Here is a 14,433-nt window from a genome sequence, read left to right on the forward strand (position 1 = left end):
GTTGTAACTGGGAACTGGGAATCACTCGGTAAAATATCTGAAATAGAATATGTGGTACAGAATCCATATCAGCTTTTAGCTCTGGGGTGCAATTTGTTTAATTAAGGTAACATTCGGAGACTCTAACTATTCTTTTCCCAATATATGGGACTCATGAGAAATTAAGTTCTTTGCAGTCACTCTAAATTATAGTATCTATAAACTTATAAAATATTTGACAAGCAGACACTGATATTTCTCTATCAGTTTAACTACTGCAGACTGATGAAAGAACATTCTTCTCTTGCTGACAGGAGAAAACAGCTCATGCTTCAAGGGAAACCATGACAGAATCAAGCACCATGTTGTTCCTCATTACAGACAGATCAAAGCTGAACGAAATCCAGCCTAACAGCTCAGAAGACAGCATATTTTTTCTGGAGATAGTCTTTGTCTCTTTTGTGCTTCCCACCATTTTGGGATTAGGTGGGAATGGTATTGTCCTATGGTTTCTTTGCTTCAAGATAAAGAGGAACGAATTCACTGTGTATGTCCTAAATCTGGCCATTGCCGATTTTACCTTTATCTTCAGCTGCTTTGTTACTTTCTTGCTAATTCTAATGAACCTGCAGTCACCTGTTTTAGAGAAATATTTCAGTCTTGTGGTGGACATCATTTTCTACTTTGGGTACAACACCAGTTTCTTTCTTTTGACAGCCATCGGTGCAGAGCGGTGTCTGAGCGTCCTTTTTCCAGTATGGTGCCAGTGCAATCGGCCTAAACATCTCTCAGCATATGTGTGCGCTTTTCTGTGGACTCTGTCCTGCCTGATCAGTGGAATGGAGTATTTTTCCAAAATGACGGACACACAGTCCCAAGACGCTAGGATACATGATGCAATAGCTATATTCTCTTGTGTATTAAATTTCCTAATTTTTACGCCCATCACGGTCCTCTCCAGTTTGATCTTGTTCATCACTGTCCAAAGGAGGCCTCCACAACAGAGGCACCAAACAAGGCTTTACATCACCATCATGGTCACAGTCATGGTATTCCTCATCTTTGCCATGCCTGTCAGACTCACAAACATTGTGAAATATTGGCTTCCTGAATTGGTGTCAGCTAGACTAGTTTACATTTCTGTTTTGCTCAACATCATCAACAGCAGTGCAAACCCTTTGGTCTACTTCTGCGTAAGGGGCCAGAACAGGCTGAGATTCAGGTAACCAATTCAGGCAGTGCTTCAGAGAGCCTTAAGGGATGGGACATAGAGGGCAATCTGAGAACAGAAACAGTCACGACTGGGTCGGAAACCCAGGAGTCTAGGTTCTAACAGGTCATGTCAATTATGACATATGAAATCAACATAATGACTCTCTTAATGAATTTTATTTCAATGTCTATTATTGAAAAAGAGTACAATTTCACATTGTCATTAAAAATAAAGGTTCAGGAAGGACAATTAGATCATGTACACTGGCCTGTAATATACCAGAAGTAATTAAATTCAACCTGAAAGAAAACACTGATTTCTTTTTCCATTCTGCTTAGGACAAGATAACAAGTTCAAATTAAAGCTAGAAAGACTAAAGTTGGAAATGTTTTTCAAACTTCTAAAGACTACAAAGACAGTCAGTCACAATATGAGATTACCAAGAAAGATTTCATAGTCAGATCACAAACAGATTTAGAGTAGGTCAAACAAAATGGTTTACCTGTTGTCAAACTTGCTGTGTGACAAGGGCAGATGGTAGGGCCTCATAAAGGTCTGTTAAGCCTTACTTTCTACATTGTGTTTGATAATTTTTGGATTAACTATTTTTAAATCCTTCTTGACTATCAGCTGTATTTTATCAATAAACATTTCATTTCAAAATGGTATCTTATTTAAAGTATGTCTTAACAAAACATTTTGCCAAAGTAAAGCATTCTTTGAGAACATTTTTGTGGCAAAAACTCCATTTGTTGGTTTATTTGAGATGTTCTGAAAAAAAAATTACTAAATTCTACTCAAAGTTTTAATGAGATGGAACATTCCACATCTCAAAAAATGTAACACAAGAGACCAAAGCAAAAGAAACTGCAGTGCTATAAAGGCCTTGAGTCTTTGCAGCAGTAAGGAATCAATGAGGCAAAAAACATTCAGACAAGCCTGCCACGTTTTTCCACTGGAAAGGGAAGCAAATTAAAATCACACAGGGTCCCTGCCAAAGTGATTTGAGGGAGATTTCCTCCCAGACCCCAAATTCAACAACCAGTCTGAGCAGATGTATGGGAAACGCCAGTGAGGTGTTTCTGTACCACCTGCAAGCCTTGGCCTAGCCATGCAGAGACCCACTCCTGTCTCCAACTGCAGTCTCTGACTAGTGCTCACTGCCACGATCTGCGGGGCAGCATAAGGGGATATGTGAAACAACACAAATGTTAACTGCCTACACACACCCCAAAGCACACCGCCCCTTCCTGCAAATACCCTGTGAAAATGTTTATTTCTGTGAAAGTATAGTTTATGATTCTGTGAAACAATAGAAATTTTACCTGAAAAGATAAGTCATCCCTTTCCCAAACAAGAAACACCAGACAATTTTGGGGATTTTTAAAAAATGGTTAGGTAGTCGTGTGCCTCAAGGAGGGAGAGAAGAAGGACTCTAGCATGGAAGGGCCAGGAGAATGCTGAGACCTTGGCAGCGGGCCAGCAGCCAGAGCAGCCAGTGCTGTTGCACCAGGCTGCGGGGCACAGGCACGTGTCCAGGCTGGTTCTGGTGGCTGTCGGAGGCTGGTGCAGAGAAAGGCAAACATGGCGGTATTGAACTGGCCATTGGACACCTGCCTGGGGATGAAAGAGACCTGCCAGCACAGAGCAGAGTGCCACCCCACTCTGGAAAGAAGTGCAGAAGAAAAAGAAAAAAAGCCACCCTTGCGCAGGCATTTCCAGAGCTCCCCAGAGCTTCCCAGACTCTCTGCCTTATTTAGGGGGCTGTTTCAGCCCAGTGGGCCCACAGGAGACAGCAGACAGGAGAGCGGCCGTGGTGCAGGAGAGCAGGAGGAAGAGGAGCTCAGCCATGCTCCCCTGGGCCAAGGTGCCTGCCCTGGCCACGAGACAGAGGGGCCTCGCTAACAAGAGATGGGACCAGTGCTGCAGGGGTACCCTGGCAAAAGCACTGCCCCAGGAGGGAAGGCAGGAGATAGCTGTAGGCATCCAGAGGGCAGGATGAATCCCCAGCGAAACCCTTGGCCTCAGGGAGGCCAAAGTACTTGTGGCAAAGCTTCTTCCAGACTGGCAGGACTCCGGGGGGCTAGGCATAGTGAAACCCCACCTGTGGGTACAAGCCATGAGGGCCTGTGCAAAAGCTGGCCCACAGAAAGTGAACATAATGAAAGACCATATTTCTGCCATGTGGGAGATGGGAAGGAAGGGGGGAGAGTAGCAGAAAAGAAATGGTATTTATGCCATTTCCCTGCTGAAGGCTTGCTCCAGCCTTGCCTCTCAGTGAAAGTGGGGCTGTCCAGGCTGGGTTTTTCACCCTGTGGGTGGGGGAGCATCTTCTGCTCGGGGCTAAGCCATGACTAATGCTCAAGGGCTCCTGATATCTGCTGGAAAGACAACACAGCTAGGCACAAACAGTCCTGGAGGTTCCTGCAGAGCATTGGTGACAATTTCTTCACACAGGTGGTGGAGGAGCCAACAAGGAGAGGTGTGCCGCTGGACCTCGTACTAACAAACAAAGAAGGACTGGTGGAAGATGTGAAGGTTGGGGGCAGCCTTGGCTGCAGTGACCATGAGATGGTGGAGTTCAGGATCCTGCGAGGAGGCAGCAGGGCACCAAGTAGGATCGCAACCCTGGACTTCAGGAGAGCAAACTTTGGCCTCTTCAGGGACCTACTTGGAGGAATCCCATGGGTTACGGCCCTAGAAGGAAGGGGTGTTCAAGAGAGCTGGTTAATATTCAAACATCACCTCCTCCAGGCTCAAGAGCGGTGCATCCCTATGAGTAGGAAGTCAAGCAAAGGAGGTAGGAGACCTGCATGGATGAGCAAGGAGCTCCTGGCAAAACTCAACCAGAAGAAGGAAGTCTACAGAAAGTGGAAAGGGGGACAGGCCACTTGGGAGGAATATAGGAACATTGTCAGAGTATGCAGGGATGTGATGAGGAAGGCTAAGGCCCATTTGGAATTAAATCTGGCGAGAGATGTCAAGGACAGCAAGAAGGGCTTTTTCAAATACATCAGTAGCAAGAGGAAGACTAGGGAAAATGTGGGCCCTTTGCTGAATGGGGTGGGTGCCCTGGTGACGAAGGATACAGAGAAGGCAGAGTTATTGAATGCCTTCTTTGCTGCAGTCTTTACTGCTCAGGCCAGCCCTCAGGAACCCCAGACCCTGGAGGCAAGAGAGAAAGTCTGGAGAAAGGAAGACTTTCCCTTGGTTGAGGAGGAGTGGGTTAGAGCTCATTTAAGCAAACTTGACACCCACAAATCCATGGGCCCTGATGGGATGCACCCACGAGTGCTGAGGGAGCTGGCGGACATTATTGCTAAGCCACCCTCCATCATCTTTGAAAGGTCATGGAGGACAGGAGAGGTGCCTGAGGACTGGAAGAAAGCCAATGTCACCCCAGTCTTCAAAAAGGGCAAGAAGGAGGACCCAGGGAACTACAGGCCAGTCAGCCTCACCTCCATCCCTGGAAAGGTGATGGAGCAGCTCATCCTGGAGGCCATCTCCAAGCATGTGGAGGACAAGAAGGTGATCAGGAGTAGTCAGCATGGCTTCACCAAGGGGAAATCATGCCTAACCAATCTGATAGCCTTCTCTGATGGAATGACTGGCTGGGTAGATGAGGGGAGAGCAGTGGATGTTGTCTCCCTTGACTTCAGCAAGGCTTTCAACACTGTCTCCCATAGCATCCTCATAGACAAGCTCAGGAAGTGTGGGTTAGATGAGTGGACAGTGAGGTGGACTGAGAACTGGCTGAATGGCAGAGCTCAGAGGGTTGTGATCAGCGGGGCAGAGTCTAGTTGGAGGCCTGTAGCTAGCAGTGTCCCCCAGGGGTCAGGACTGGGTCCAGTCTTGTTCAACTTCTTCATCAATGACCTGGATGAAGGGACAGAGTGCACCCTCAGCAAGTTTGCTGACGATACAAAACTGGGAGGAGTGGCCGATACCCCAGAGGGCTGTGCTGCCATTCAGAGAGACCTGGACAGGCTGGAGAGGTGGGCAGAGAGGAACCTCATGAAGTTCAACAAAGGCAAGTGCAGGGTCCTGCACCTGGGGAGGAATAACCCCACGCACCAGTACAGGTTGGGGGTTGACCTGCTGGAAAGCAGCTCTGCTGAGAAGGACCTGGGAGGGCTGGTGGACACCAAGTTAAGCATGAGGCAGCAATGTGCCCTTGTGGCCAAGAAGGCCAATGGGATCCTGGGGTGCATCAGGAAGAGTGTTGCCAGCAGGTTGAGGGAGGTGATTCTCCCCCTCTACTCAGCCCTGGTGAGGCCACATCTGGAGTACTGTGTCCAGTTCTGGGCTCCCCAGGACAAGAGGGATGTGGCACTACTGGAGCAAGTCCAGCGAAGGGCTACAAAGATGATTAGGGGACTGGAGCATCTCTCTTATGAGGAAAGGCTGAGAGAGCTGGGCCTGTTTAGCCTGGAGAAGAGAAGGCTGAGAGGAGATCTTATCAACGTGTACAAGTATCTGAAGGGAGGGTGTCGAGAGGATGGGACCAGACTCTTTTCAGTGGTGCCCAGCGACAGGACGCGAGGCAACGGGCACCAGCTGAAACACAGGAAGTTCCATCTGAACATGAGGAAAAACTTTTTCACTGTGAGGGTGACAGAGCACTGGAACAGGTTGCCCAGAGAGGTTGTGGAGTCTCCTTCTCTGGAGATATTCAAAACCCACCTGGATGCAATCCTGTGCAACGTGCTCTAGGTGACCCTGCTTGAGCAGGGGGGTTGGACTAGATGATCTCCAGAGGTCCCTTCCAATCTCAGCGATTCTGTGATTCTGTGTGATTCTGTGAAGTAAAATCAGATCCCTGAGGCAGCAACAGAGAGCCACAGTGCTAAGCAAGGAGCCATGCATACAGAAGGGAAGCAGGAAGATGGAGGAACCATGAGAAGGAAGAACTGAGGAGCAAACAGGGATTAGCTTAACTTGACACTATGCCATTCCCCCCTCTCAAGCACCTCCACCTCCTGTTTCGGTGAACGCTGCCCAGTGACCCCAAGAAACACACCCAAGCAGGCAGGCAGGAGCAACACAATGCCATTCCTCCCCCACTGTGAACAGCCGTGGGGACGGCGACCTCCGCGTCTGCCTCTGGGTACCTCTGCAGAGAATCCTGCCCTGCCTGCGTAAAGAGAGCTTGTGGCATGATTGAATAAGACCCACAGAAACTGATCTCATCGATTTCAGAACATTTCCCAGCATAGTCTGTGGATCGTGACCATATTCTCAAACGTGTGTGCACTTGCCAGATGTAATACACTTTGTGCTTTGTCCTTCCTGGAGCCTCGTCCACACTCCAGAATGAAGTCAGGCAGAGGCAGCAATGGCCAGAAATGAACCATTGTCAGAGGATTTTTCATTACCCAACCATTCTACCTCCAATATCTCAGCTGTGATCTTCAACAGAGACCTAGGCAGTGCTTTCATAGGATAAGCCTGGGAACTAAAGTTCATAACTCCCATGGACAGTAAATACCATGGATTCAGATTAGTGTTATGACAGAACTTCCATCCCTAGTTAATTCTTCCACCCTGCTCCAGACAGTAATTTTAGTTTGAATTACAGCATTATCACCTCTATCACAAATGCCAACTGCTGTGTCTCTAAAATCATCTAAATTAATCTCAGAGCAATTGTTCCCAGACTGTTAGCTTGTAGATTTTGCTGCTATTATGGATTGCACTTTGTGTGTGTGCTGAAAGGTGTTCTTTAAAAGAAATTTTAAAAATTCCTAATTTACATACACCAGCTTAATACAACATACTGACTCACTCTTGCTTCTATTCAAATTCTCCAGTGCCAAGGGTTTCATAAGGAAAATATTCATGAAAATGTTTTATTCCATCTTTTTTCCACCTTTAGGAATTAAGACAGGCAAGACAAAATTCAAAGTGATCCTATCAGCATGCAAACAAAACATGCAAAAAACCTCTGGTACATAGAAACATCTAATGCAATAAATCTGGTTTTATTTATCAGGTGAAAAGGAAGAAGAGTAGTGGTAAATAATTGTTCTTCTTCCTTTTTTGTTGGGATCCTTAAACTTATCCCCAGGAATACATCAAAGTTTTCTCTCAAGCTGTTATCCTCTCCCTGATAGCTTGTTCCATGTCTTTAAATGAACTAATTCTTCCATAAAGAAGTTCTCACTGAGCAGCCTATTATTATGCCAAATGCAATGACAGTTTAGGACGCTGAGTACTGTATCAGGTTCTTGACAAGTTAGTAAGGTAAAGAGAATCCCAGACTTAGAACTCCCACATGGGAGTATTACAGTGTTGAAAACTCAATTACATTCAAGTGTGAAAAGGAAGTAAGAGTATAATTTGCAATCACAGGCTTTCATGGGCAGTCCTTATTATAAGCAGTTGCCAAATCAAGAATACATTTTTTACAATTAGTTTCACAAATTATATTTAAAATATTGGTGAAGAGTTAGTAATAGGAACACAAAGCATCAGAAATGTCTGCATCTGTCCCTTCTGTTTGGAAACCTTCATTAGGTGACAGTGAAATCTCTTGTGTCCCAGCAAAAACAAATAGTGTACTTTTCCTTTTTAAAGCATTTTTCTACAGCCTTGTCCTATCACTGTTACACAAACAGTGCAGTAGCGTGGCTAACAGATGGGGTACTGTACTGTATTGTGCCGCAGGAAACAGGGCTTCTCTCTCTTGCCTTGTCTACCGAGCCACTGCGTGGTCTTGGGCTCAGCGTCTCAACTCCCTTCTCCCCTGCACCCATTGCCTGTGCCCACAGGAAGCACACAGGGGCAGGCTGCCTTGTCGGCCAGGACACACATCCTCTCCCAAGAGTAGCTGGACATGCTGCAGCCTCTCGCTGCTGATGCTGCCCCTTGCCGCAGGTTGCCATCTCCCCCCATCAGCTGCTCCAGCCCTCTTGCCTGTTTCTCCTAAACCGGTTTCTCCTAAACCGGGCTGGGTGGTCTGCATGCTGGTGCTTCTCTTTGCCTGAAGCAGTTCAGAGGGTGAATGTGCAAGTGCCTGAGAGAAGTGGTAACCTTTGACAAGGAGGAGGTGACATGCAGATGAGGGTGCTAAAATCTTCAGCCTTGGGCTGGATCCCAGTTTCCCCCTGCAGCTCAGCAGTAGCAAACCCTCTCCATGTCATCTCCAATTCCCTCACACCTATTCCTGCGCCGTCCTCTCCAAATCCTCCTCTTGTCCCAGTCCCTCTCCCTGGTTGAGCGGAGGCACAGATAGCCTCTCTCCTACACTTGTGGCCCTGGCACCTGGCGGGGGGCAGCAGCTGGAAAGAAAGGGAAGGACAAGAAAGGCAAGCTCATGCTCCTTGGGAACAGCCTGCAGCAAGGGGATGGAGCAGTGCCTCACACAGCACAACCCTGCCCCCTGTTCGGTGCTGCATCCCTCAGCACAGTGACCCTGCAAGGACCAGCAGCTACGAACAGGAGCAATTTGTTCCCCAGGTGCCTCTTGCAGCCATAACATCACTGGAAGCACACAGATAGAGGAGACTAAGCTCAGCAGGGAGTGAGTCTGGAATCAGAGATGCCAGCCAAGTTTTGTAAGTATTTGGGAGTATAAAGATAGTGACAGGTGCCTATGGGATTAGGAAAGAGCTCCAGTTCCATTTCTGTGCCCTGTCACCACGCTCTTCTGGTGTGCTAAGTTATGGTTTAAGTATGATATTCATCAGCCCAAGCTGCGAAGTAAAAGCATCCCTCCTCCACAGGGTTGCCTCCAGCTGCACATAGCCCCTAGACACCTCTCACTGTGTAGCCAGCCCCTGCCCATCCCCTGGGGGCTGCCAGCCGCCAGATGCTGCAGGATGGTCTGGGAGGCCCAGGAGCCCAGCGTGTCTCCTGTGGCATCGGTTCCCATGACCCAGCAGTCGTATGGAACAATTACATCAAGCTGCTCCAGCCCTGCATCCCAGGGGAGGGTGCAGGTTTCAAGCATTGCAGGCAGCTGCGTGACCTTGTGGGTTTGTAAATCCTCTTATTTATGTAGGAGTGGCAAAGTCTGTTGTATGCATTTCATGCACAGTATACATGAAACAAACCACTTCCAGTGAGCAAGTGATGGACTGCCTCTTCTGGTTATGCTGCCTGCAGTCATCAGCGAGCAGTTTGTTAAACAGTCAGAAATGACAGCCAGCACGCCCTTTGTTAGTCCAAAAGCTGGAGCTGCAGAAATTTCTAGCAGCATCTTTCAAAGCAAGTTTGGAACGTGCAATATTTGTGCCTAATCACTAGTGCCAAGTTTTATGGAACAAATAAAATAGTTCTTATTCTTTCAAAATACAAAATGAGGATTGCTGAATCTTCTTTCACTGTTTTCACTACTTTGAGTTAGAGTAATTTTAAAGTGCAATTATACAGCACTTAACACTCTGAATTTTGAGTTTCTACTTTTAGATACATGTTATATTTGAAGGCAGCTCCCAATTCTTCATAGGCATAAGAAAAATCTTTGGGGCATTAACTTCTGAAGCAAAGGTATGTCCCGCACTCAGGGACAGCTGTTAGAAACACAGATGAATTTCCAGGGGTGGCAGTGAGTGGGAATGGGTCCAGTCTGGGTGGTTTTAAATAACCTTTTTTAATGTTTTAAATATATTTTTTTCTTTTTTACTTAGATGTGTTTCTCACAGAACACCATATGTTTCTCTTACATAGTAACCTTTACATCTTGCAGAGTTCAATCACACAGACACGCTAAAAACAAGCCTAACTTGCAGCATGGGAATTGGCTTCTTTACAAACTGAGGTGCTGTTGCCACTTTCTTTTAAAACCTGGCTAGAGATGGTCTTGAATAAGTCTATGGGGTAGCGCACTCGCTCTGGAAATAGGAAGGCCAGTGTCAATCACCTCTTCTGCTTCTGAGTAGTACACACCCAGCGCTCCCATGTCCGCAGAGAGCCCTTGGCTGTCCTATGCAGGGAGGAGGGGGGCGCAGGGGATTTCTCCACCTCTGCTTTGAAATGGTGCCACTGGGAAAACATCAGTTTGTCCATCCCTTGGCATTCATTTGGCTAGGAAGAAGTCACAGGAGGAAGTCTGACTCCTCGCCTATTTGTTAGGACGCTGATGGGAAAGACGCATTTGAAGCCCCTGAAGAGAGGATCAGGGTCTCTCATTCCCCAAGGAGCTGCCCAAGCTGCAGGGCAGATGCCTGAAGGACAGCACAAGCCCTGCTGCATGTGGTGCCCACACTTAAAGGAGAGCAGCCCCTGCCTGCAGTCAGAGGTTGAACTTTGGAGCTGGGACTGCCCCAGTGCTCTCTCCCTGGAGGTGAAACCAAAGGTATCCACACAGCACTTCAAATGCTGGTTTTATTAAAACAGAAACTAGAATGAGGTAACATCTGCAGTAAGACAAAACATTGATGAGCTGGGTGAGATATTCAGTACAAACACCCTCTCCTCCCCCATCTTTGAGATATGATGCTTCTCCTCTACTTTTCATGGCCTCCTGGCTTGTGACAAACTCAATCCCTCAGGGGCCTTAGGAAAAACACATAACAAAACAAAAATCTTTCTGTCACCCCTACCTGCATATCTTCTTTCCAGTCTTTGTCCTTGCTGGGGCCCCCCTTTCTGCCTATCCCAGCCATCTTCTGCCCCACAGGCTCCATGTGGCTTAGGGAGCAGCAGGTAGGGCTCCGAGGCAGCCTCCCTTCCTCCCTCCCTCCCTGCTGCTCAGCCACAGTAGTCGTTTGAAGAGCACTCACATACATGCACTAGGGCAGCTCACCCCCAGGGCTCACTTAAGAAGCCTGGAAAAATCCCGGAGGTGGCTTTACAAGCCAGCTATTTCAGCTGCTGGAGCCTGCTTCCCACCATGGGATGTGTTACGCCTACAGCACAGCTCTAATTCATAGCTTTTAGATTACTCAGAAATAATGATTATTTGGCAAAAGATAGAGATTTGTGCTCTCCCCAATGTCTGTATTCTCTTTAAAGCACCTGCCTTACAGAGGGGATGGGGCTGACACAACACTTCCCTTCTGAAGGTCCCTATGTGCAAGGCCTTTCATAGGCACAGGTCAGGTATAAACACACAGAAGGGGTGCTGGAAGAACTATGGCCACAGCATTTCATGCACTGTCCCCTTGATTAGTCCTCTGGGGGTTGTTTTCTCCAGTGGAGACTAGAGCAGCTGGTGGGGAGGGGCTGTTGGAAGGATCCCCAGGAAGTGAAGGGACCTAAAACCACAAACTCCAAGTCAGAGATCTGCATGCAGAGAACAATACAAAAATACATAAACTGAGCAGTTGTACAACAGGGTATTCCCTTGTCATCTGACAAGCTCTAAGGCATACAGAAATTTCCTTAACGCATAATGTTCTGATTCAACTACGATGCTGTGATACAGGCAGAACAATCCTTGCTTGTTAGGTTATGTACCATCAAGCAGGCGAGCAACACTGGCACTTAGCCTGCTGTTATTTTAGTTTATTCTTCCAGCAAGATACTGGTAAGCTCACCATTCCAATAGGCATGAAGATTTTCAGCTATGCTGTATTTTGAGTAAATGTATAATGAAGAAGCATTAATTCACACCATTAGAAAAACATAGGACTACATAAAATTTTCTTCTGTATAAAAAAGAATAACTTGATTTTTAACAGAGAGGTGAATTCTGTGCTTCTCCACATTAGTGTAAATCTGGAGTATCTCCACTGAAGCCATGAGCAGCAAGAATGTTGTTTTAAGGAATATTTAGAGAGAGTTTTGCCTTTACCATTTGCAGACTTTTTTTGTGTAATCGGTGTTTTTTCTAAATTAATGATAAAAATAAAATTTCTCAAAGACAGTCTGGCCTGATGGAATTTCTTTTAATCTGAGACAATGCTTAGTTCCTCCATTGCAAGATTTGTATGCTGGGTGTTCTACAGGAGATGACGACCTTAGAGGATTCTCACTGGAAAAGAGACAATCTTAAAAAACCACTTATTTAATCTTGAACATGTTAAAAAAAATGTTACAAGTCAAAACATCCTTTGGAAATAGGAATATTCTGATCTTTAACACTCCATTTGCAGGCTTATACTTTTAATAAGGACTTTCACAACTTAAATTCTAACATCTTGTTTCATTAAGTGTTGCGATTATCCTTCCTAGCCTTACAAGCTAAAATGCAACTTTCTAACTGTCTCAGAGCTGACAACCAGGTGTGGTGTAACTGCTCTTAAGGACTTTGTTATGGTTTTATTACTGTCTTAAGGTGACAGGTTTGATTTTCATCTGCCAGTCCTCAGAACCATGCAGCAACTTTGACATTCACCTCTTCAGAGCCAGAGTTACAAGGCAGGTGTGCACCACCATGACTTGCCTTCAAAAGAATCCTTGCAGAAGACATGTAGGGACACACAGAACCGGAACCACTTGTGACACTTCCAGCTTCAACAAATAACAGTTCCCTAATCTGGAGCAAAAAGCAGCAGCTGAGGTCAGAATGGCTACACAAGCACATTCAGGGAGATCTTATCTTCATCTACAGCTGCTCAGAGAAACTTTTCATCTCTTGTGAATCCGTTCCCACAGCTGAAAGTTTGCTCTAATTTGTTAGACTAGCCCCCAGCTAACTGATTTTATGGGAATTGACTGCTAGTATATCCGACTGATGTCTTTAAAAGGCTCTGAGCAGTGAGTGACCCTAGGTTATTATGAACAGGCAACTTTTTTCCTGAAAATTGTCCCCTAGGAGGGAGATCACAATATATTCAACCTGCTCTTATTTATTCTTTGTGTATTTATTCTGGATGTAAGCTTAACTGATTTATAGTAGGCATATCTAGCAGATCAAAAGCTATTTTTATTTTTAATCTAAATTCTCCCAGCTCTGATGCAGGAAAGCCAGATCTCTTGACTGACTACACTATTTCACTACATGAGGTATGTTTCTCCCTTAAAGGGAAAAGGTACAGTCTGACCCATGGAACGTTTCCCAAAAGGGGTGAAAGGATATCTGCTTTATCCCACAGTGAAGCATGTTTCTTTAAGGGGTCAACCAGGGGAGAGAATACTACTGAGGGAACTAATTCATCATTTGTCCGTGTGCCACTTGGAAAAGAAAATGGGGGAAAGGGAGCAAAATTTAAAGATAGGACAATCAATTTATATTTCCTTAAATCAAAGGCCATGCTCCCTTAACACTCCCTTACTGTGCTTCTCAAATGTAACAGCCTCTATATCTTTATGATCCCTAGATCCTAAAGGTTAGATGCAATCGTGGTTGCCTCTCCCAAAATTTAAAGTAGTTAGCCGAATTAGTGCCCCAGAGAACAAGGGTATGATGTTTCTCAACTCATATCTCCGGAAGAATATTTTCATAGGAAAATTTTAAAAATAATTACTCATTAGAGCACCTGTAACAGTCACTGTGACTCAAAGCAGCCTCTTTCTTAAAATGCAGTAACAATCCGCTCCAAACATTGCAATTGGCAGTGGCCCTTCAGATTTTGCTGTTCCCCTCTATTATGCTCTTTAGCTGCCCTTGCTACATGATGCCAGCAATAACACACATTTAAGTTTTTATTCATCTTAAGTGCAGGGAGCAAGGCAATTTTGAAGTTCAATTTTGAAGTCTTCCCTCATTTTAATTCCTTCGAGGGAAAAACAACGCACAATGTCAGCAGTAACATAAACCTGCTGAGTCACCACACACAAACCTCATTTGTCAGCATGCAAACTTCTTCATTGCCTACGAAGGGGACACAACCACAAGTAATTGATTCACTCTTCACATGCATTCAGTCTTTTGCTTCGTCACTAGAATGCCAGTGGCAACAAATACCACATTTTAGCATTAGAAAACCATCAGATAAAAACAATGAGTTTTTCCTAGATATATGTACACCATCTTTTTCACTGTAGGACCTCATTAAGAGAAAGAAAGAATAACTATTCTTAATTCACAGGTAAGGGATCTGGAGCAAACACCTCTGAACAAGTAATTTCATCAACTTGTGGTGTAATTCGAACTCTACTTTTCTTAATTTTAAGTGTTGCCTGATTAATGCAGCTAGGCCCAACTCATTTTAAATGGTAGAATAAACTCATGATCAAAAGCCTTAGACAGAAATGGAATGACTGAGAAGTGTTCCTGCAGGCAGAACAATAATTATATTCTGCTACTCTAAAAGAAATTAGCTTCTAACCTAGGTGCTATTTTATAAACTAGTTTCATGTCACTAACCCTGGTGTCAATAAGGGCCAGCCAAATAACGTTGCCATGGTTTTAT

This window comes from Apteryx mantelli, chromosome 3, assembly GCF_036417845.1.
Source record: "Apteryx mantelli isolate bAptMan1 chromosome 3, bAptMan1.hap1, whole genome shotgun sequence".
NCBI lineage: Eukaryota > Metazoa > Chordata > Aves > Apterygiformes > Apterygidae > Apteryx > Apteryx mantelli.